This window comes from Ursus arctos, unplaced genomic scaffold (genome assembly GCF_023065955.2).
Source record: "Ursus arctos isolate Adak ecotype North America unplaced genomic scaffold, UrsArc2.0 scaffold_1, whole genome shotgun sequence".
Classification (NCBI taxonomy): Eukaryota; Metazoa; Chordata; class Mammalia; order Carnivora; family Ursidae; genus Ursus; species Ursus arctos.
This window is the reverse complement of record NW_026622763.1, coordinates 58,265,950-58,290,436: the sequence shown is the minus strand read 5'-3', so window position 1 is coordinate 58,290,436 and position 24,487 is coordinate 58,265,950. Positions and strand designations below refer to the sequence as shown.

General features: G+C 37.2%; 1 long non-coding RNA gene across 1 annotated transcript in view; it reads left to right on the top strand.

Annotated features, from left to right (window-relative positions):
- Nucleotides 1-270: 270 nt before the first annotated feature.
- The window catches only part of LOC113250706 (uncharacterized), a 51,012-nt gene continuing 26,795 nt past the window's right edge, over nucleotides 271-24,487 (top strand). The window contains exons 1-4 of the long non-coding RNA XR_006408782.3: nucleotides 271-1,143; nucleotides 1,924-2,030; nucleotides 4,076-4,189; nucleotides 17,939-18,123. This is a non-coding gene — a long non-coding RNA (uncharacterized LOC113250706). The remainder of the gene's footprint in view (nucleotides 1,144-1,923; nucleotides 2,031-4,075; nucleotides 4,190-17,938; nucleotides 18,124-24,487) is intronic.

Sequence of the window (24,487 nt, the reverse complement as noted above, 5' to 3'; positions counted from 1 at the left end):
CCCCAGTTGACTGCCACAACCATAGACCTAGCTCTTAGGAAATACTCTTCAGTGGATACAATGAGAGTGATTGTTCTAGAAGCATCACTGTGCCCATTCATTTAAAGCTATGTCTATTATACTGCCATCTTCTTTTTGCAAGGGCAAGATTTGTTTTAAATGACTATTTAATACTCATTTAATAGAGTAGTGGACAGCAATATTCCAATTGTTTTCGTTTAGCTAAATTTTCTGATATTCTAGGGAAGACATTCTGGTTGACATTTTAAGAGGTAGATTTTCTGCAATTAGAAGCATGATTATTAGCCTGTTAATATGAATGTCTTATATAAGTTCTGGTTTCTCACTGTAGCTGTTTATTATAACCAACACATTTCAGGAATGGAAAACAATGAGCTGTGACTATTTTATTATTTTTAATCCTGTAATAGAGAATTAGATTATCCAGTCTCCAAACACCTTAATTTTTGATCAAACACTTCAGTGACCATCAAGTGGTTGCTGAAGTGAATTAACTAGTCATTTAATCAATAATTTCATGCATTATAAGACCCAAAAGATTGGGCAAATGGGATTTAATCTCCTCCGAGTTAGATTCTCTCCTGGAAAAAATCCTGGAACAAGTATCTGGTATGAATTAAAAGTCCTTATGAGTCCCATACTTTATATAGCACCTTAACCAGAGGTCTTCCCTTCCCTAACACTATTTCTATGACCAATACATGTGAAGTCCCTGTGAAGGCTGTACTGAACATTTACTGTTTTTGTCTGAGGATTATTCTTTCTCTCTGATCAGATAATTTCGGGAACTTGCCAACAAAAACACTCCCTGGCCTGGCCATACAGAGTACCCAATCTCCTGAACAATGGAATTGGTTCAGGAATGAGCATGTGACCCAAGCTGATCCACTCAGAATCCTTGCCCAGTTGTTCTTCGGTTTGGAGCATGAAACACAGGACCATGTCTAAGGGCACGCACAGCAAGAAGGGTATTTGTTGAAGCTGGAGCATCCATAGTCCTGTGGAAAAGGCTAATCTGCAGATCAGTGCAGCTCAAGAGCAAGCAGCCCCCAGATGGATGAGGAGGCAATTCCATTTGAGTCCCTAAATAAATTGAACTGTGGCTGAAGCTACACTTCCCAGGTATGAGTTAATGAATCCCTTTTCTATTTAAGCTACTTTGATTCGGATTTATACCACTTGCAGTAAAAACATCCGTATTAATTCAGGGTGATTCCTGTTGATGGACAGGATGGAATCATTTGGGCAGCTATTCCCACCTCACCATATTTTTGCTTGCATACTTTTACATGCAGAAGGATAGAAAGAAATAAATGTATACCCAATAAAGATGACCTATGGGAAAAAAAATACAACATAGTACCTTTGGGTGGCTCTTAATACTTTACAGAAACATCTAAATGAGTGATTTAAATGAGGTTAATTTTATTACCAGTGATTTTAAATGAGGTTAATTTTATTACTAGTGATCTATTTTTATAAATAACAGAACCTCACTTTTCCTACAGCACTCTTCTTGGGCTTTGAAATGTATTGCACAGATGCAACAATTCAATTCACAAACAAAAATTGGTTTCATATTACCAATGAGAAGGACTAACTGCAGGTATTTTGAGAGTTTTATAATACCTCCTTTAAGCCACAAAAAATGCTTTACCTTAACAACTAATGTATCTTCCTGATCATTTTACAATATGAAATACTGAACAGTAAGAACACTCCAAACATTTGCAATCTTCTAACACAAAATAAAAGCAGTCTGAAAATCCCATTATATACAAAAACCTGCAGACTCTTCCTTGAAATACAGGGGAAAAAATGTGAAAAGTCAATATTGCCACCATTCATCCAGTTTTGAGAACAATTTTGCTTGTGTCCTAATATTATTTTTTGTCTAAAAAGGAAGAAGATGAAAGTCTTAGGGGTATTTAGCCAAAGAGGAAAAAGAGAGGAGGAAAAATTATGTTTGTGGTAAATGAAAGATCCTGCGTTGCTCATCTAGGCTACAGGTAAGCGTTGGAGAAGTGATAGGAGAGGTGGGAGGAACTGGGGAGGAGCTGGTAGTTGCTGATAAAAAAGAGTCATCTTCTGTACATACTTCTCAGAGGTCAGAAGTTCAATTTTATATTCCTTTGTATCCCCAGATTCAAATCTAAAAATCTCTTGTAGATGCTCAATGAGCATTTGATGAATGAATGAGGAAACAGAATATTTTGGTTTATTACTAAGCAGAATAATTTTATACACTTCAAGATTCTTGGGGTTTTGTGGAATTTTAAATGCAGATCAACTACTATTAACCCAGTTGGAGTCCAAATGTAACTATTTTGTCGTAGAGCACGAGAAAGTAAAGGCAAGACTATATTAGCTTAAAACCTGGGACACCAAAATGAAGGTAAAATTTTTGCATAAGAGTATATTAAAGGTAAGATACATAAAAGTGGAGGGAGTATAAATTGAGTAGAATCATTTTAGAAAATTGTTTGATAGTATCAGCTAAATTTGAACGTACATGTTCCCTATTTGCCAGCAATTCCACTTCTAGGTGTTCAACAGTATAGTAGAACACTACATGTTAAGTGGAGAGAGGTTGGTAAAAGGGACAAACTTTCAGTTACAAGATGAATAAGGTCTGAAGGTCTAATGTATGACATGATAACACTGCATTGTATAATTCAAATTTGCTAAAAAGGTAGAACTTAAATGTTCTCACACAAAAAAAGTGAGAAGTGGGATGATAGATATGTTATTTAACTCAATGGGAGGAACTCACAATGTATATAAACATCAAATCGTCATTTTGTATACTTCAAATTTCTTACAATTTTATTTGTCAATTGTCAATTATACCTCAGTAAAACTGGGAAAAAATAAGATACAGTGCATCTTGGGTACCTAGATACATAAACTTTAAGAACACTGTGAACATTTTCAGTCTTTTTTCTTCCTAACAGAAATGTGTACATATATGCACCAAAAGATGTGTACAAGAATGTTCAGAATAGCGTTACTCTTAATAGCAAAAAATTGGAAACAGCTCAAACGTCCAACAACAGAATGGTAAATAAATTAGTAGTTTATTCATGCAGTGGAATACTATATGGAAATGAAAATAAAACCATAGCTATATCCAACAACATAGATAAATCAAAAAAGCAGTTACTGCACTGTTGACACCAAACAAGATGCCCAACACTGAATCTGAGTTTTTAATCTGAATCCTAGTTAGAGTTTTAGCCTTTTTACACTAAGAATCTATTTTTACACCCCTGCAAGAGGTTTGAATATAGGTATATGACTTGATTTGGCCAAAGGATTATAGCAGACATGAGGCAGAGGGAAACATGAATAGTCTTATGCATTGGGGCTTGTCCTCTCCTGGTGCTAGCAGTCTTTCCTTTACCAAGTGCATGAGCCCAGGCTAAGCTTGCTGGATGATGAGAAGCTGTGGCCATCCTGTTAGCTGACACTGGGCCAACTGTCACACATAAAAGTGAGGGGCCCTGCCCTTGGCCTACCAACCTGCCAAGCACCAAACATGAGTGGGCCCTAGCCTGGCTGGCACAGACCAGAAGACAAACCTCAGAGCTTTAAGAATTAATCAGTGTTTCGTCTTTTAAATCATTGGTTTTAGAGTGGTTGGCTACACAACGGAAGCTGATATACACAATAATGATCCCTGAACTTTTTGCACAGAAATTAATATAATACTTACCACATCACTATTACACATTTAACAGAGGTTCTTAATAATGATGGAAGATTTCTTCTTGTTCTTCTAGCCTTTTCTCCTAAACAGTCAGTTTTACAACATAAACCCCAAAGATTTAGCTTCATAATTATTAAAACATTTTAAATATCTGTTGCATTGTTTTTCTCACTGTTGAGATTGTTTTGTTTTGTTTTACTAAACCAGCCTCTTTGAAATCTTCAGGAATGCCTTCAGATATGTTATGATTTTCCCCCACAAAACCATGCTGATTACTATTAACTATCTCTTTAGAAAATAATAGTAAAAACTGTTCTTTCAGCACTGCACAATTTTTTTTTAAAGAAATATATTCCTGTCAGAGAAACGTCAAACAAATTTACTGCAGAGGATTGTGGAATCTACTTTCCTTTAAGCTTTTGGAAGAAAGACTTCTCTCCTTCTTGGACATATCTAAAGGTAATATTTTGATCCCTACCAATCCAATGATTTCAGCGTATGCCTCATATGCCTCAAATGCAACATAAAGACGAAGCTCAGGAAAAATTGGCATGTGTCTTTGCAATGTAGTAGGACTGCCAGTAATCTTTGCAATGTTCTTAAGTCTAAGAGACTTGTGGTTTATAATTTGAGTTTTAGGAGAATGCTATGTAATCAATTAGTTCTGTTGGCTGTACCATTGTAGGCCAAACCCCTGTGTCTTGGCTACTGCCCTTCTGGTATGTATTGCCAATCAGAGACACAGATGAGAGAGAGTCTGGTGAATGATTAACACAACTATGTGGCTACAATAAGAAGTGTTAAAAGAACTCATGAAAAAAGTGAACAATATATGTGAAAAGATGGGAAATATCAGAAAATATATGCAAACTATAACAAAGGGCCAAATGGTAGTCCTAGAAATGGAATTAAGATGACCAAGATGAAAAATTCATCAATGGGGTTATAAGCCCAGAGGATGTACCATACATAGGAATGAATTAATGAACTTAAGGATAGTCAATAGAAATTATCTAAAGTGAAACACAAAGAGAAAAATTGAGAAAGAAAAAAAAAAGTGGAACACATATCTGAGATAAGTGGGACAATATAAGATGGTCAAATGATACATGTAATTAGAGTTGTAGAAAGTGGGCAGAGAGAAAATGGGACCAAAAAATCCTAAATTGATGGAAATCATTAATCTACATATCTGAGAAATTCAGCAAACCCTAAGTAGGATAAATACAAAGTAAACTACAGGAAGGCACATCATAATCAAACTGCTGAAAGACTCAGAGGTAAAGTCTTGAAAGCATCTAGAGAACAAAAAATATAGCATACAGGTGAGAAGCAATAAGAACGTTGACTAACTCCTCATTAGAAAAAAATGGAGGCTAGAAGAGTATAGAGCAATTTCAGGTGCTGAAAGAAAAACCTCTCATTTGATATTCTATATCTAGCAAAAACTATCTTCAAAAATGAAAGTAAACACATCTGTACATGAAGAAAAGCTGGGAAAATACTAATCTTCATCACATCTGCAATAAAAGAGGAGCACCTGGGTGTCTCAGTTGGTTAAGTGTCTACCTTTGGCTCAGGTCATGGTCCCAGAGTCCTGGGATCAAGCCCCCCATCGGGCTCCCTGCTCACCAGCGAGCCCGCTTCTCGCTCTCTGTCACTATCCTATACCTCTCTGTCACTCTCTCTCAAATAAATGGATAAAATCTTAAAAAAAAAAAAAAAAGTGCTATGAGAATTTCTTGAGACTGAAGGGAAAATATACCAGATAGAAAAGTTACCAGATAAAAAATTATCATGTATATATTCGAATTTTATTTTAGAAATTAGATTTCTTTTTTTTTTTTTTTTTAAAGATTTTATTTATTTATTTGACAGAGATAGAGACAGCCAGCGAGAGAGGGAACACAAGCAGGGGGAGTGGGAGAGGAAGAAGCAGGCTCATAGCGGAGGAGCCTGATGTGGGGCTCGATCCCAGAACGCCGGGATCACGCCCTGAGCCGAAGGCAGACGCTTAACCGCTGTGCCACCCAGGCGCCCCAGAAATTAGATTTCTTAAATTAAAAAAATATGTTGTGGGATTTATAGCATACATAAAATTAGACATATAACAAGAGTAGCACAAAGAGAGGGAAGAGAGGCAAGTCCACTGCTATAAGGTGCTTACACTATTGATGAAATAATAGATATTTTGGGGAGATATACTGTGAAAGTTAAAGGTATATATTGTAATCTCCAGAACAACCACTAAAAAAACCTCAAAGACACAATTAAAAAGTTAATAGAGAAGCTAAAATATAATATTAAAAAATAAATATTTGATTTACTGAAAGGGTGATAAGAATAGAGAAACAGATATAAAGAATAAATGGGAAAAATAGAAAAAAAAGCACAAACAATATAGAATTAAACACAAATATATCAGACTCTTCAAAGAGTATTCCTAGATAAAAGACATTTCCTAATAATAAAACAGAAGACAATATGTAAAATGCTTGAAGTAATTAGTATGAAATAGACAAATCTAGTGGGAGATTTTAGCACCTCAGTGAGAGAGCAAGTAGACAAAAAATTAGTAATGATACAGAAGATTGGAAAAACTTTATCAGCTAACTTGATCTAATTGTCATTTGTAGAACACTATAACCCAAAATAAGAGAATACAAATTCTTTCCATTTGCACATAGAAAATTTATCAAGATAAAAAGAAAGAAAATTTATCAAGATAGGCCATGTACTGGACTATAAAACAAGTCTCCATAAATTCCAAAGGTTGAAATCTTTGAAGCATGTTTTCTGACCACAAGAGTACTAAATTAGAAATTAATAACATTAAGATGTTATTAACCTAAAAAGTCTCCAGATATTTGGAAAATAACACATTTCTAAATAACTCATGGACCAAAGAAGAAATCACAAGAAAAATTAAAAATATTTAGAAGGAAATAACAATTAAAAAACAACATTTAAAATTTGTGGCATGCAGTTAAGCTGTGCTTAGATGTAGATCTATATTTCAAATATAAATATTTAAATTAGAACATATATAGTCATTATAATTGAAGACTGTATTATGAGCTTATTTTTTATTATTTATATTTTTATATTTATTTTTTAAAGAATATATTAGAAAGATAGATGAAATGACCTATGTTTCCAACTTAAGACATTAGAAAAATTGGAGCAAGTTAAACTCAACATAAGTAAAAGAAATGATCTAGTAAGAGAGGAGTTGAAATCAGAGAAATAGAAAATAGACAAAAACAGAAAAATGAACAATGTCGCAAAATTGGCTTTTTAAAAAGAGTAATAAAATTGATAAGTATCAAACAGGACTGATCAAGAAAAGAGATAAAGCACAAATAGCTAATATTAGGAATGATAGAGAGGATATCATTATAAATTCTGCAGCAATTAATGGGCAAAAAGGGCTATTATGAACAATTTTATATCAGTAAGTTCAACAACTTAGATGAAACAGGCAAATTCAAGGTAGATAGAAATTACAAATTATGAAAACTAACAGGAGAATATATAGACTTGTATCTGTTAAGGAACTAAAAACCTTTATATGAAACCAAATAAAGAACTTCCCCCAGTTTGAAAATACAGGAAGAGGAAATACTTCCCAGCTTGTGTTATGAGGCCAGATTTCCCTGATATTAAGACCAGACAAGAATATTCAAGGAGAGGTAATGACAGCCCACCACACACCCACTGAAATGGCTGTAATGAAATTGACTGACAATACCAGTGTTGGCAAAGAGCAAATCAACCAAATCTCTCATATGTTCATGGTTTGAATGTAAGATGGTACAACTGTTTTGGAGAACACTTTGGCAGTTTTCTTTAAAGAAACATATTTGTTTATAATTCAGCAATTCCACACCTGAGTATTTAAAACAAATGAAAACATAGTGTTCACTAATGCCTTGTACAAAAACATTCATAGCAGTTTTATTTGTAATTGCTAAAAGCTGGAATCAGCCCAGGTCGCCATCAACAGGAAAATGAATAAACAAATCATGGTGTACAATGGAATAAAAAGCATGGAACAATTTATAAAACATGCCACATGAAAGCAGCCAGACACAAAAGAGTGAATATTACCTGATACTTGAAAAATCAAATGCATTCACTGATATTAAAAATCGGGACAGTGGTTGCATGGAGTTATGGGTTGACAGGATATGGGTACAAGGGAAAGTGCTGGGGGGATAGCAATGGTCAATATCTTTATAGGTGTTGGGGTTACACAGTTGTATGCATTTGTTAAATTGGATTGAACTGTATGTATATGTACATTTCACTGTATATGATTATACCTCAATAAATAGGGCTGGAAACCCAAAGAATATTTAAGACAACTTAATTTAGGTCACTTAAAATAAAAACTGCAAGCCTAAGCTATACTTCTTAAATAGGAAACAGTATTCACCCTTAGGCATATTATAAGATAGTTTACTTTTTTATGTTAGAAAAACTGAAGCAACTTCCAGTGACATCTTTTTAACTTTTTATCTAATTTTTCCCTTATATGATTTTGCAAACTGTAATTTTATAGTTAGTTGAATTCAGCACTTCAAAAAGTCTTTTCTCTTTTCTCTTTAGGATTTGATTATTCAACTAGTCATTTAAAATGCTTTTAAGCCTAAGCAATTCTTTGTCTAAAAACCTACCACCGGTGTTAGTGCTTCTCTTACCAATGGGCCTCATTCTAACCCTTTCTTTCTATAAACACATTATGTCCCAAATTAAATCACTGTTATCTTTGCCACTGACTCTATTTGGAACGAGTGTAAATCTCAGTAGTCTTATTATAATTTCACCAGTCCCAGATCTCTAATTAATTTGTCACTAAATATAATTAAGAAACTGAAGTAATTCAGTTTAAGAATCTGCGTAAGTGCATATTTAAAAGCTTCCTTGATTCATTGGAAACTTGATATTATGTTTTTTTACTCACCAGAGAAAAAGTAACCCAAAGAAGCCTTCCCACTTCCATAAGCAGCATTTAAAAAAATTTTTTATCTGTAAATAAAAGACAAGGTCCTAAATAACTGGATCACCTGAGTTTGCTATTTTATGCAAAGATATTTATCATTTTGGGAAACCATATGCTTCTTTTCTTTTTTTTTTTTTCAGTGTGTTTATCCGTATATTTTTATTGTAAATTTAATACAGTTTCATGAAAGAAAATTCCAAAGTATCAGAAAAGATGGGAAAATAAAAATACTCATAGTTGCATGACTCAGATGCAACTACAGTTAACTCTATGGAGTATTTCCTTTCAGGCTACTTTATATATATTAATAAAATATTGACAATGTAGAAAAGAGTATTTATTATGTATTTTAAGAATAAAAATTAAAAGCAACACTTGTGGACCCAGGGCCCATTTTGTTGTAGTTGTTTCAGGTTTGTTTGTTTGTTTTCCTCTGCTGCTGCTGCCTACCCCCTGTCAGGCCAGGCCAGGCCACTGCCCCCCTCAGTCCAGCAGCGCTGGCTGCTGCCACCCCCAGCACCTACACCACTGTTCCCGATGCCAATCTTAAAATAGAGAATATATTACCAGTGTTTTTAAAGTCCTATATGCACAGGACCCAGTGCTTCACTGCATCCCACAGGTAACTATTGTCCTAAATGTAATACTTATCACCCCCATGCTTCTGTTTATGGATTTACTTCACAGGTGTCCCCCTAATCATTCTGTCACATCTCTTAACCTCTCCTACACATTTGCCACTTCTGTAACACATTTAGCTGCATTCGGATACTTCCGTCAGATCTGCCTTCTGATTTTCCAAATGAATGCTGTCTTCAGCTGTGTCTAATATTCTGTTTAAATTCTCCACTGAGTTTTTAATTTCCATTACTTGATTTTTTATTTCTAGAAGTGTTGTCTCCTTCGAGTTTATTTTTTCTTCTATTTTAATAACTCTCTGTTCTCAAATTTACAATTCTTTTATTTCTTTATTTATATTAAACTTGTTTCTAATTTGTGCCCAGCTTAAATATTTAAAACTTTTGGAGGTCTTGATTTTACTGTCTTGTTTCCTACTGTTTTGTCAGGGTGCTATTTTCATTTTTTAATATGAGCTAATATTTTTTACTTGTGCTAAATTTTGAGGCTGAGTTGTAAATGTGTTGCCACAGAAAGGATTTGCATTTGAGTCAGGCAGAAGCCTGGGGATTCTATCAACTGGAACCACTTTCGAATTTTGGCTTAAAGTTTTGTGAGCCACGTAAGTAGGATGAGTTTCAGGACCTAAAACTTTGGTGACATTGAACTTTTCAGGGAAGATATTTTGCCCCCCCACCTAGCATCAAGTTTGTTTCCTTGATGATTCCTTCTGTGGAATAAGTTTATTTCTACTTCTCTCTCCTAATAGCTGTGGAGCTCCTTGGGGCCCCAAATTTATGCAGTCTACAATTAGACTCTCAATCTTTCATAGACCCCCGGATTTGCTTCCTAAACTTGGTAAATGCGTAAGGACTGGGTCTCTGGGGACAAAAAAAATTTCCTGGCCTGTACCTCTTGGCAGTTTTTGTGTTACAAACACTCACGTGGCTGATCTCAAACTACCAGTTTGAAACATTGAACATGAAGTTGGGAAGAGATATGTATAGTCAGCACTCTGGGCTGGCAGGAGGAGCTCCACACTCCACTGCTCACATTCTGCATGGCTCAGAAAATGGAAGCTCAATTCACTAGTTTGGCATATCTCTCAGAGTGGAAAGACAGTTGAATTATTGCTTACCTCCTTGGATTTCCTCTTTGATCCTGTTTTAGGCTATTTCTACCATCTTGGCAGTATGTGTTAAAAGGAGGAGTTATTTTATATACTTGTTTAATTTATTTTTTAGCCCAGAATTTCTTTTTACGCAAAGGGCTGTTGAGGGTACCTACTCAGCCTTATTGTCAAGAATAGAAGTTCTCTTTGTTTTCTTCTTCTCCTTTAAAAATGCAGAGTATTGGGGCACCTGGGAGTCTCAGTCGGTTAAGCTTCTGACTCTTGGTGTTGGCTCAGATGATCTCATGGGTGGTGGGATCAAGCCCTGCATGGGGCTCCTCACTCAGTGGGAATCTGCTTGAAAGATTCTCTCCCTCTGCCCCTCCCCCCTCAAATAAATAAGTAAATCTTTAAAAAAAAAATGTAAAGTATTGTTTTTATTTTGTAATTATAAAGATATTACATGTTAATTATAGAAAATTTGAGAAATATTCAAAAGTACAGAGAAGAATATTAAAGCTCATCCATAACCCAGAGCTAAGTACCAATAACATTTTGGTGTTTATTTTCCCCATCTTTATATTATGTACATGCATGTAGGTATCTCTGTGTTTTATCTAATTTTCATCATATTGGATCTACCATTTTGTAATCTGTTTTTTTATTTCCTTATAATATTGAATGAATTTTTCTCATGTCATTAACTATTCCTTCATAACCTATTTTTATGGTTACATAGTATTTTCTCACATGAGTGAACCATAATGACTGATCATTTCTATTGTTGTTAAGTCTTCACCATTACAAATAATGTTGAAATGAACATAAAAAAGTATGTTTCTGGTCAGTGTCCTGGGGCAATGAATTTTTTCTTTGAGCTTGGAATTGAAACAATCTTCCTCCACGGTGTTAGACCATTTTTCTCTTATTTCTGCCTTGCTCAGCTGTATCTCATTCTGCAGCAACTCACTTTTTCCTAATGTATCTTCAAGTCTTCATCATTAATAATCCTTTATAGATCTATATTTTAACTTTGTCAGCCAAACATATTAACCATTTACAAAAATGGTACCATGAAGGGATATATAGTGAAATGCAGTTTTTTAAAAGGCCAAAGGAAAAATCTGCTAAGTACTTTTTCCAGTTCTGTATTCACTAAAATCAATTTTGCTCCTGGATATTGATGACTCTATTAACTATTGATACGGCCACCTTGTAAACTATCAAAAGTATTGCTTCCCAGCAAATAAAGATATTTCCAGTCCATTGTGCCCATCTTTGGCAAAGCTATAGAGACAGCAGAGCAGAAGCACTCAGTAAAGCCAGTATTTGCAACAGAAGTGAGTCATCGGCTTATGAGAAATTACAATGGAGGTCAGTCCTTGCTCACTGAACACTCTTCATCTCTCCTTCTGCCCTATGACTTGTTTTGATTGAATCTTTCTTGGTGTGAATCATCTCTCAGAAAAGGACAAAGCAAGAGAAGGTGAAGAAATGGTTCCAGGTTGACCCCTGTGAAAGAATAAAATATTTACTATAATATAAGCTTGAGGTAGGAAGAGTAGGTGATATTTCCCTAGAGATTCGTGACCGAAAAGAGAACTTTGAGATTGTAATTTTTAATAATGCAGTAATTATGAACTATGGAATATCTCTTACATTAAAACTAATTCATTTCCAAAATTCAAGTTGTAGAAACAAATAAAAGTAAATTCACTTCTCAGTAGAAATAGTTGGCAATCTCAGAGCACCTGGGTGGCTCAGTCGGTTAAGCATCTGACTCTTGGTTTCGGCTCAGGTCATGATCTCGGGGTCATGAAATTAAGCCTCACCTCAGGCTCTAGCCTCAGCAGGGAGTCTGCTTGGGATTCTCTCTCTCCCTCCACCCCTCCTTCCATGTGCTCGCTCTCTTTCTCTCTCTCTCTAAAATAAATAAACAAATCTTAAAATAAAAAAAAAAGAAAAGAAATGGTTGGCAATCTCATATGAAATCAGAAGCTATTTAAATATCAGGCTTTAGGGGCACCTGGGTGGCTTAGTTCGCTAGGCATTTGCCTTTGGGTCAGGTCATGATCTCAGGGTCCTGGGATGGACCCGGGACAGGCTCCCTGCTCATCATAGAGTCTGCTTCTCCCTCTCCCTCTACCACTCCCCCTGCTTCTGCTCTCTCTCTCTCTCAAATAAATAAATAAAATATTTTTTAAAAATGTATCAGGCTTTAGTTCAAGAAGGATTACAGAAAATATTTTTTACTAAACTCAGTTTCTGTCCCCAGTGAGTCATATATCTAGAAAGACTCTCTTCTACTCACCTCCTTCTCCACTACTACATGGTAAATATTAAATTACTAGTCAGTCATATCCCTGATATTCAGTTCCATGTACTTAGACATATAGTTTGTAACAATGATACATATTTTCTATTTGATCAGTTCCTAGTCACCCTTTACCCAGAAGCAAAAACAATTTTGTTAGTATCACTTGCCCTAGCGAAGTCCTAATATAACAGTGTAGTAGATGATAAGAATATAGATTTTTTTAAAAGATTTTATTTATTTATTTCTTTGACAGAGAGAGTCAGCCAGCCAGAGAGGGAACACAGGCAGGGGGAATGGGAGAGGAAGAAGCAGGTTCCTAGCAGAGGAGCCTGTTGTGGGACTCGATCCCAGAATGCCAGGATCACGCCCTGAGCTGAAGGCAAATGCTTAACGACTGCGCCACCGAGGCACCCCCATAGATTATTTTTTTAGAAAATTTGGATTTGAATCCCAGACTGCCACTAGTTATCTTTGTGACCTTGGTCAAATTAGATATTTCTTCCATTTCTTCATCATAAAATGGATATGATGAAGGCTACTTCACAGGAAGTAAATGAGGATTAAATGAGGATAATACATGTAAATTACTTAGCATAAATATTAGGACTATACTAACTGTGCTAAGTATCTTATTAACCATCGATACCTATTTTAAGTGGCCACAATTCATCTGGTATTTATTAAGTACTTACATATGAGAAAGCGGTTTGGTAAATTGGAAGAGTATATGGCACATATTTTTTCTGTGTATGTATGTATTTTTAATAAAAGTATATATTCAAGGTATACAACATGATGATTCAATATATATATAACATAGCAAAATGATTACTATAGTTAAGCTAATTAACATATCATCTCACCTAGTTATCTTTTTTTTTTTTAAAGATTTTATTTATTTATTCAACAGAGATAGAGACAGCCAGTGAGAGAGGGAACACAAGCAGGGGGAGTGGGAGAGGAAGAAGCAGGCTCATAGTGGAGGAGCCTGATGTGGGGCTCGATCCCAGAATGCCAGGATCACACCCTGAGCCGAAGGCAGACGCTTCACCGCTGTGCCACCTAGGTGCCCCTCACCTAGTTATCTTTTGTATGTGTGTGATGAGAGCACCCAAAATCTACTCTTTTAGCAAATTTCCATTGTTTAATACATAATCTAGACATCATTCTGTATATTAGATCTCTAGACATTCATCCAATATAACTGCAACTTTGTACTCTTAGACCAACATTTCCCCATTTCCCCCACCTCCCTGCCCCACCTCCCTAAACACCATTTTACTGTCTGCTTCTAGATATTCAGCTTTTTTGGATCCTGCATATTAGTGAGTGTCTGGCTTATTTCACTTAGTATGATGTCTTTCAGGTTCATTGCAAATGTCAGGATCTCTTCCTTTCTTAAGGCTGAATCATATTCCATCATATATATTTGGATATATACACAGATATAACATATATATATCTCTATATATGTGCATATGACATGTGTGTATATATGTGACATGTGTGTATATATGAATACATGTGTATGTGAATATGTATATATGACATAGGTGTATGTATCTAGGTCACAATGTCTTTATCTATTCATTCATCAATGGATACTGATGTTGTTTCCATATCTTGACGATGCTGCAATGAACATGGGAGTGCAGGTATACTTTAAGATATTTATTTAATTTCCTTTGGGGGAAGGGCGATTGCTGGATCATATGGCAGTTCTATTTTTTGTTTTTTAAGGAACCACCATACTGTTTTCTTTAATAGGTCTATCCATTTACATTCCTGCCAACAGCATACAAGGGCTCTTTTCTCCACATCCTCACCAACCTTGCTATCTTTAATTTTTTTGATAGTAGGATGGCACATATTAGACATAAGCCTACCATCATGAAGTTTACAGTCTAGTTGAGGAACACGTTGAGGAACACGTTGAGGTACATAACATTATATAAGCCAGTATATAATAAAAATGTGATATATATGGAAAAAGCTTTGATTTAGAAAGGGGAATAAGATTTGTGTGGGCTAGAGAAGTGGGCAAGTCTTTTGAAGGAGATTTAATAATTAATAGTAGAATGAGTAAGAACTCAGGATTTGGAGTCAAAGAGATATGATTTGAATTCTGTCTCTTGCACCTCTAACTGTGATCTAGGACTAATTTTTAGCTTCCTTATGCCTCAGTTTCCCCATCTGCAGCATGGTTAGTCCTCAGACATAGAGTTGTCTGGAATATTAAGGAAGATTACGCATTCGAGTGATTAATGCTGTTCTTGCCCCATGGTGGATGCTGTATAAATGTAGTGGTGGTGGTAGAAATTGCTATAAATGAAGACAGGGATGAGAATGAACATAGAAGCTACACAAAGATCAATTTTTAATGCACCCTATTTTGTTATTTATGTAGTTGATATGAATTCAAAGGAAGTAGACAGGAGCTTAATAAATACCACTTGAAGGTTGTGATGATCATGTTTTATTGCTATTCCTTATGAAACTTTTTAATAAAATACCAAGGATTTCTCAGGCTAAATTATTAAATTTAAGTAAGTTTCAGAGCCAAAGCACATCCATGAATCATTTTAATTCTTCGTAGGGTATACAAATTTTTTAAAACCTTCCATACCATAATGTTAATTTTAAAATCAATTTATTTCTTAAAGCCCTCTTTCTATTAATAATTTTTACTTTATTCCATTCCCTTTAGATATAATGTCACTCTATGTAATTTTGTCTCTTTCTTTCATAAAATTATATTTATTGTTCTCATAATAACAAACATACATTTGAATACAAAACACAAAAGCCATCAACAGTGAAGTTATTAATATACCTATAAGATAAACATGATTGAATTAGAGGCATTTACATCTCTGATGGATAATCCAGAGGCAAATATGTTGAATAATAAAACCTGCTTTGGTGCTCTGTTAAATTATTGAACATTTGAATGGTAAATGTTAGTATATTATAAGGCTTGATGTTTATTATATTCCCTCCACTTTTATATTTTCCTCTCATTTGGCAAAGTATTATCATCATTTGCGTAACATTGACTATACCAAATATCAGAAAGAAGTATTTTTTTAAGAGTAATTTCTATCATCAAAACCTGGGCTGCTTTCTTTCAAAAAATCAGCTGATTGTTCTTTTAAAGTTTGGGTAGTATCAGCAATTCCTCGCCAACTAATAAAGCTCCTACTTTGGAAACTGAGAAGGAATTAATTAATCACAAGTTCACAAATGGTACTTCAGTAGATGAAGGGAAATTCTTCCAGGAGACAGAAACCAATGTGTTAAGGTTGAGACACAAAGCATGGATAAATGAAAATGAAAAGAAGCCAGTCACAGACAGGGCTGGAGCCAAGAGCTTTGTATCCCAGAAGGTAAAAGTGACTCTTCAGGATGGTGTGCAGAGGGGCAGCATTACGAGCAGCATGCACAAGACTTTTTGGTGCTCAGAGTCAGCACTGGCTACCGAGAAAACAGTAGCCAGACTTTGTAGGTGTTACTTTGATAGGAATTAGTAGCAGAGTTCGAACTTTCGCTGTGGCGGTTCAGGTGTTTTTTACGTGGCCTCATCACTGATATTGACTTTTAGGTCTGACTATTCTCTGACTTAAAATGGGATATTCACTCCCGTAAAAGAAAATCTTTGATTTGGGGGTAGACATAGGGGTCAGAGGGAGTCCTTTACATCTAAGGAGTCTAGAGTTCTATGGACTGGGTACACATACATTTCTTCAGCTCATTCTTATCCTTTGGGAATTATCTTTTCTCTGAGGCAGGCCCTATCCAGTGATAGCTGTGTCCTTGAGTCTGGCATTGACAATTGTTTCTAAAATCCTGGCCCTAAGACACTCTTTGGTAATCCATTAGACACACAAGGAGAAACATTACTCTTTCAGGTCACTGGGACTACATTTATTGAATTTCTGTTTTAAGGGATTAAATGCTTAGTCAGTCAACCTTTATTGAGCACACATTGAGTATCCAACACTATATTAGATGCTGTAGGCAGACAGAAAAGGTATAATAGTTGAGGTTCATGCCCCCGTTCTAATTTTGACATAGGAAATATAAAAAGACAGAAGAGCCCTTGAAATAACACATAAACATGTAAAAGCACATTTTGTGTATACAACACAATCTATCACTGATCACACATATCATTCATTTAACAAATAGTTATTGCACACATATGATGTGTAAGACCTTATGTAAGTGCTGTGATGTTATAAACTGATTACAGCACAGCCTAACCTTAGATTGCTCATAACCTAGAAATAGTTGTCACAAATAGACAAGGAATTGTAATATGTGCAATGTGCCAAGTGACTGGTACAGATCTGAGATTGTTATAACTAAGAAAAGTATTATTAGAATTAGTGGTATTTGTGTTGTCCCTTAAAAGATGAGGAAGCTGCAATGGGAGGACATATCCAAAGAGATTCCACACAGAAGAAAAACATAACAGAAGACAAAGCATAGCCTATCTGTATTAGTTATCTAATGGTGTGTAACGAATTGTTTCTGAACTTTCTTCCTTAAAACTGTAATAATAACTTATTATCTCTCATGGTGTCTGTGGGAGAGGACTTTGGGATTGGCTTGGCTGGCTGGTTGTGGCTTGAGATCTATCGTGAGGTTGTAGTCACACGTTGGTCAGGGCTGCACTCATCTAAGGATCTGACTAGGGCCAGAACATTGGCTTCCAAGGTGGCCATCTCATACAACTGGTAAGTTAATGCTTGCTATGGCCAGGGGTCCTTAAGTAGGCTTTTCATGGGCCATGCTAGTGTTCTCATAGTATGTGGCTGGCTGGTAAGCAATCCAAGAGACCAAGGTAGAGGCTGTGACAACTTTTATGACCTCAGAAGCCATTTCTGTTATATTTGGTCATGCAGGCTAGCACTGATTTAATGAGGGAAGGGGCCCTATAAGAGTATAAAGATCAGGAGATGAGGACATTGGAGGTCATCTCACAGCTTAGATACCACACCATCAAAAGTGAGGGTAATTTAAAAATAATACATGACATAGTTGGTTTTGAAACATCTGCAGACCTCTATCAGGGGTTTCTTTGTCTACTCTCCCAACTAGAACGTGAACACCTTGAAGTAAAAACAGTGTCCTTTATCTCTGTTTTGTTCTCAGTGCCTAGAACATCCCTCGGTAAATAATAGATATGTCATGCATGGTTCTTGAAGAAGTGAATTAATAAAACATATGATGAATATGATCCAAGAGATAAAGATATCCGAAGCACGGGGTGAAGTCTTGATTCAGGAGAATGTGAGAAGCCACATAAATGAGCCAGAGTCTGCATGGAATCTAGAAAAGTAGGTAAGGTGGATAGTAAGATCTAATTTCTGTAGGCTTCATCTGGCAGACATGATTATTTCAGTCACTAAAAAAGTCTATGTTAAGGGGTACAGGGAGACTTGTTGGGTGAAATAGTCCTCATAACAACCAGGGAATATAGATTATCAAGACAGATCTCTGAATCACATCTCTGAATTAGCCATCAAGTAAGCTTTGCCTCTAAATGTTGTCACAGAGATCACTGCACTGACACGTTTACTGTACTGTGATAGATTGCTACTCTTCACCTTAAAACGTCTTTGATGGAAATGGCAAAATATTTGGAGTCAGTTATGCACTGTATTATTTGTTCTTCACAACCGTGATCGACCATGGCCAAGCCAGTTGCGCAGAAGTCCCAAGTAAGCCCTGTGGCTCAACAAGAAGCAAAGGGGACACAGAGCTTACTATAGCTGCAATGCATCAAGAAATCCTAGGGGCGCCTGGGTGGCTCGGGCGGTTGAGCATCCTCCTCTTGATTTCAGCTCAGGTCATGATCTCAGGGTGGTGGGATCAAGTCTCCTTGTTCTTCTCCCTTCCCCCACTTGTTTTCTCTTTCTTTTTTTTTTTTCTCTCTCTCTCAAATAAAGAAATAAACTCTTTAAAAAATAAAAGAAATCATAAACCTGGAACCTGGACTTTAGGTCTAGGTTCCTGCAGGCCACACCCAACCCATTCCCTTGCAGAAGAATAAATATGAGGCAGCATACCTGTGGGATCCTTGACCTGTGAATTCCTCACTCTGCCTGGCTCCCAGAACTCCAAATTTTGGGAATGCAGCCTGAAGAGCAAAGGAGCCTTGGGAGACAAATCTACTTACACCATTGTGTGTTCTTCATCTTGCGCAGCCTGTTGGCTGGTTCCACACTGAAACGAGGAGAACTTAGGCCTAACAGGGCTTGAGTGGGCACTTGCCCAGCCCTGGAACATGGAACAGACTTGACGGTCTGTTCTCCCTCTACCCCTGCACACAGGACTAACTAAATTAGATCCCGTCTGTGTACAAACAGAACTATAAAGGTACCAGAAACACAGGAGGCTCTGTATCGTCCTTTTCTCCCCCCACTTCATTTATTTGAAGAAAGTGGTTGTGGTTGTTCTTGATAACTCCATTAAAATAGGAGAGGTGAAATACTTTCCTTCTATGCAGGAGATGCTGTTGGGATGCTGACAGGGATGGCATCTGACAGGTGAAGCCCCACTTCCCACTCATGTTTCCCTCATGAGATGTGCTAAGAAGCTACTTCCTCTCCCAGATGCAGCATAACTGAGCAGAGGCGAAGTCGGAGAACACAGGATGGAGGCTGTGCTGCTGGGGAGAAATGGGTCCAGGTTAGAGTAAATAAGCACAAGAGCTCAAACTAAAAGCTCTTAATGTTCTTTCATTGCTAACAAAATTGATGAACTCTTCTTATGTGAAAGGGCTGACATTTGCTTTTGGCAGTAATCACTTTTTAAAAGAAGGAAGTCCAAAAGCAGTGCCAGGAGTGCACATACTGCAAGGAGAGTGCATGCCCAAGCCCGGGGACAAGGTCAGAAGCAGCTTCCTCTGAAACCCAAGTGAACAGAATCAGCATCTATTCATGTACGCCCTCAGCCGGCACCCACGCACCCTTGCTCAACTCTTCCCTGCAACCCACTCTGCGCTGGAAATAGATCGATAGAGTGTGCTGTCAGACTTATGCAAGGCTTACAGGCTCTCAGCCCTCTCTCAGCCTGATGATCACAGTGAGAGTTTCCGGCGAGGTCAAGAGTTGAGGTTTCACAGTGTTTCTCTGTAGGGGAAGAACATCTATGGAGTTGAGATGGTAATAAAACAAAGCAGATTGGAGACTGTAACAGTCTTTGGGTTCTCCATTTCCTGAGTCACCTGCCTGGTGACCCTTCTCCCTCTCCCCACAAGTTCAGTTTTGCCCTCTAGCTGGGACCAGTTTTGCCCTCTACAGAGTGCTAGGAAGGAGCTCTGGTTCAGCACCACATCAGGGATATTGGTGGTCCTTCTCTAACTTTGGTGACCCAGGCTTACAGTGACTATGCTCCTGCCGCTGACCCTGAGCATCCCAGCCCCAGGCGTGAGTCCCTGTCCTGGGTCCCCCAAAGTACCCTCCCTGCCATTGCCAAGGTGGTCTCTTCCATAATTCGCCCAACCTGCCTTTGCCTCTGATCTTGGGCACTGTTTAATCCCTCTTTTCTCAATTCTGTTGCATATCAGCATGGCCCAGAAGGGGTTTGTGTGTGTGTACTTGTTTTTTTCCCAGTTTTTTTTGAGAAATGATTGATACGCATCACTGTGGAAGTTCAAGGTATACAGCACGATGGTTTGATTTATATATGTTGTGAAATAATTGTCACAGTACATGTATTAACATCCATTTATTGTTTTATTATTTATGGCAAAATATGCATAACATAAACCATTTTAACCACTTCCAAGTGTATAATTCAGTGACATTGAATACACTGGTGTATAACCATCACCATCATGTATCTCTAGAAATTTGTCATGTTCTTAAACTGAAATTCTATACCCATTGAACACTATTCTCCCTCCCCTCTCGTCCCCAGTCCTTGGAAACCACTCTTTTACCGTCTCCATGAATTTGATCATTGCAGGTAGCCCATGTAAGTGGAATCACACAATATTTATCCTTTTATGCCTGGTATCACTTCACGTAGCATAACGTCTTCAAGGTTCATCCTTGTTGTAGCATGGGTCAGAATTCCCTCCCTTTTTAAAGCTGAGTAATGTTTTATTCTATGTATATACCATATTTTGTTTATTCACTCATCCACTGATGGACATTTGGATTGTTTCCACCTTTTGGCTATTGTGAATAATGCTTGTGAACATGGGTACAGATATCTCTTTGAATTCTTGCTTTCAATTCTTTTTGGGTGGATACTTAGAAGTGGGATCGCTGGATCATATGGTAATTCTATGTTGTTGTTTCTGTTGTTTTAAGAGGTGACATAGTATTTTTCTCCAGCAATTCACGAGGGTTCCAATTTTTCCACATCCTTGCCAACACTTGCTATTTTCTGTTTTTTGATAATAGCTATGCCAGTGGGTATGAAGTGGAGCCCAGGGAGTTTAAAAAATTATCAGTGCCCATGGCTTAGTCCTAGAGACTCATTTAATTATTTGGAGGCGAGGCCTTGTCAACAATATTTTGAAAACTTCCCAGAGGATGTTAATGTGCAGCAGCTGGTGTTGATAACCTCTAATATATCCTTGGCTTATGCTAGCTGACTCTATCTCATATTCCTAGGCTGCCTTCCTGGTCTCACATGAAGAGACAAAAGCTTAGAAGGACTTGCCAAGTCGGCAGTAACTAACAAGGTCTGTCTGACTCCAACCTGTGCTCTGTCTCCTGTACTCCAACTGTGCCCTAAAGGCTTATTTTCACAGGGTTCCCAATGCAATCTGCCAACACAGAGCACCCTAAACCCTTGGATCTGGATTGTGGGGTGTATTAGTTTCCTAGGGCTGCTAAAACAAATGAGCATAAACTGGATGTCTTCAAATAATAGAAATTTAGTCTTTCACATTTCTAGAGTCCACATGTCTGAAATCAAGGCATTTGCAGTGTTGGTTCCTTCGGAAGGCTCTAAGAATCCCTTCCATGCCTCTCTCTGCTTCTGGTGGCAGATGGCAACCCTTGGTGTTCTTGGCTTATAGATGCACCTCTCCAGTCTCTGCCTCAATCTTCACATGGCCTTTCCCTCTTCGTGTTTTCTCTCCTTCTGCCTCTTATAAGGACACTGGTCATTCGATTTAGGGCCTACCCTGAATCTAAGATGATGTCCTCCTGAGATCCTTAAATTTATTTAGGTGCAAGAAACTTTTTTTTTTTCCAGATAAGGTCACATTCACAGTACCTAGGGTTAGGACTTGGACAGATTTGGTGGGTGACACATACAACCCAGTACAGGGAGTTTTCTGTTGGTCTTCCAAATTATAATCAGTTCTATCATGAGTCAAGAGTTCAGCATTTACCAAAGCTCAAATATGTTAGAATCAAGGCTTCAACTAGACTTGCACTGACATCAAATAACCAAACTAGCTGCATAAATCTTTGCCTCATGTCAAAGAGGCTGACTGATTTTTTAGTCCATCTCTAATGGGCTCTGGAGCTAAGTCTACTCCCTAAAATAGTTTTGAGACTGCCTTGGAGCCAGTGAGGTAGCGCCAAGACCCTAATTCAAGATGCACAGAAATACCCAGACTAGAGCACACACCCTGCTTGTTCTCCCATCTTAAAAGGATCTGCCAGAGTGTGGGATGTTGAGGCTGCTCTACAATGGAAATATCTGGGGCAAAAAGCTCCAGTCATGGGAAGAAACTCCATGACATTTAATGCCTCCCTGGTTGAACTCCAAGCTGACCATGCTTCCATGGTGTCCTCTCTCCCTGTCTCCTTGCTTAAACTTATCCCATAGAGCCTTTGGTATCCACACAGCCTCCTAATGATTTCAGGGCTTCTTGGAAAGGAAACAACAACAACAAAATAAACCTTTTTCTCATGGAAAAGTCCAGGGCTGTCTGCCCTATGGTGAGATGGGAAGGCTCCTACCAGGCTATCTCCCTCTTCAGCTAATTTTACCATCCTGTTTGGATGAGAAAGGCCCATCCCTAATGGTCAGTCTCTCCAGACCCAGTATAATCTTCAGGCAATTTAGGGGAGAGGAAATTGCATTTTGTCTCATAAATAACTCCACTGTGTGCCAGAATCAGGCCAGCCCCACTTTTCCAACTGTGCAGGCATCTGGGATGTTGGGTATAAAATCCTGAACTGAATTATTTTCAGTTTGGGAATGTTTGATAAGTTGTGTAAAGTGAGAACATTTTTTTTTCCCCTCAGCTTTGCAGAGAATTGCACACGTGCTCCTCACTCTCATTTTCTTTTAACATTTGGAATGATTTTATTACAAACTATGACTCCGTTAGGAGTGAATACACCTGAGAACACCAAATGCAGTCTCAGAGTGGACTTAGCCATTTGTGAAACCATCAGAGAATCTATAGGCAGAGGTTTTAAGAAGTGAAAGAGGCAATTCATCAACTCTTCATGCATATTCTCTTGACTGCCAAGGAAATTAGATTTGTTTTCTCCTACTGAAACCTCAGCACATTTTTATTATATAAATATAATATGTGTTTAATGCTGATTTGTAATCAATTTGCCCATCATGGTGAAAACCTAGTCATGTGTTTTCTTTCTCATGAAAAGTTTTGCCTTAGCATGTCCATTGGTGATCTAATTTGTGGGTATATATATTCTAATGTTTTTGTAAATTTGTAACTTTTTATAGGGAACTGCCAAGTTGATCATTTTTATATTTTAATTTCTCCTGTTAATATGTTTAGTTAATTATATGGAACCACTACAAGTTTAGGGACAGGAGCATATTAATCTTTGCCATGAAGGGCTTAGTGGAGAGCTTGGTTCATAGTAAGCATCCCATAACTGTTTATTGAAATGCAGATATATGTGAGGTGGGTATGTGCCTTATATATGACACAGAAGTTTAATCTCCCACAACATTTCATTTTCTCCATTTTTAATAGTTCTACATGAGCCCTGTTATAAGCCCTCTCAAATCTTAGAAGGATATTTTTGTTACACATATACAAAACAACATAATATATAAAAGTTGTTGTGTGCAAAGGGCTAACTGATATATGTAAAGGTGTTCCGTCTTAATTAAACAAATGCAAATTAAAACAGCAAGGTAATATCTCTCAGTTTGGCACAAATGTGAAAGTTTGATAACATTTTGATCATTTCAAGCTGATGGGAACAATGCTATACATTGTTGATGAGAACTGAATAGATACATGAATTCAGGAATAAAAATGTTCATTTCATTTAAGAAAGCCATCTCAGCATTAGGAATCTAGCCTACAAAAATAATTGCACAAGTCTGTAAACACACACATACAAAGGACTTTGTGAAAACAAATAATTTGAAATGAGTTCAGTGCCATCTCTTGAGGCATGAATAAAGAAACTGTGGTTTGTACAATGGAATAGAATACATTTATACAGAACAAGGTCTATCTATATGGCCCAGAAAGATGACCAGCGTATATTGTTGCATGAGTTATGGACCAATATGTAGAGAGAGAACAATTCTGGTTTGTTTTTTTTTGTTTTTTTTTTTTTAAGATTTATTTATTTATTAGAGAGAGAGAGAATGCACTTGCACAAGTGGCGGAGGTGGGAGAGAAGCAGAGGGAGAGGTAGAGAGACAATCTCAAGCAGACTTCCTGCTGAGCACAGAGCCCAGTGCAAGGCTCAGTTTCAGGACCCTGAGATCATGACCTAAGCCAAAACAAAG